We start from the raw sequence: 1,209 nt of genomic DNA, 5'->3' as shown, positions 1-1,209 counted from the left end.
TTCTCTTTGTCCTGTGAGTATTGCCTTCATGCAGCCCAACCAGCTCTCCCATCAGATGAAGCTCCGCTTTTCCCACTGCCACCCATTGCAGTGAACACTAAACCACAGTGCCACATTTTCAGGAGGTCTCTGTCGTGAACCTCATACAGGTCCTGTTGAATTAGTTAGGACTGCCATAACAAAATAGCTGTACGTAACAAAAGCTGGTAAATTAGTTAGACTGCTATAACAAAATAGCCTAGGTTGGATGGCTTAAACAACAGAAATTTATTTTCTCACAGTTCTCGAGGTTACAGGTTCAATAGTAAGGTGTCAACAAGTCTCGTGTTTTTCTGAGACTTCTCCCTTTCTTGCAAATGTCCACCTTCTCACTCTGCCAAGGTCTTTCCTTTCTGCATGCACACCTCTGTTGTCTTTTTGTAAGTCCAGTTCTTTTTTCTTATAAAGACACCATTCAGACCAGCTTGGAGCCCACCATAGGGGCCTCATTTTCATTAAATCACCTCTTTAAAAAGCCCTATCTCCAAATAGTCACATCCTGAGGTACTAAGGGCTTTAACATACGGATTTTGGTTAGAAAAATTCAGCCCTTGGCCACTGGTTCTATGCAAGGGGAGTGGAGAAGGAGTCCTGACTTGCAGCATGGTGCAGGTATTCCCACCATGCCCTACTTCAGGGTACCAATAGTTTAACAACCAGTTCATAAATTCCCTGAACATTTAATAATCAGGCTCACACGGTATAAAAGCTGGCTTCAACAGATGGCTGAAATAGATGCCAGACAAATGGTTCTTCCCTGTTTAAGCCTGTCTCCTTGTATTCTACAACCACCATGAAACTTTGTAAGAGCTTCTATTATGTCCTCCAGCTGAAAAAAGGACAGAATTATAATTATGACTTCTCATAATTCTAGGTGAAAAGAATCTAATATTTTAAAATTAACTTTTCAATCAGGTCCTCTTCAGCCAAATAATGCATCAAGAAGAGCAAATATCTTTAGTTTTCTAATTTCTTAGTCTATTCTGACAACTTTGGAAGAGTAACAGGAAATATATTTTGATGAAAAAATTCCAAATTGGCTTCATTGAAAAAGTCTTTATTTTGAGAGATGTTTTCAACTACTGAGGTTTGTTTAATCATATAAATTAGTAGTTTCAGCTAAGATTTTGGCCTTCAAATAAAGTAATTATGATGCCCAGGCCAGTGTGG

Source organism: Pteronotus mesoamericanus, unplaced genomic scaffold (genome assembly GCF_021234165.1).
Source record: "Pteronotus mesoamericanus isolate MK-2021 breed Mesoamerican mustached bat unplaced genomic scaffold, CSHL_Meso_final contig_42, whole genome shotgun sequence".
NCBI lineage: Eukaryota > Metazoa > Chordata > Mammalia > Chiroptera > Mormoopidae > Pteronotus > Pteronotus mesoamericanus.
This window is presented reverse-complemented; position numbering follows the sequence as displayed.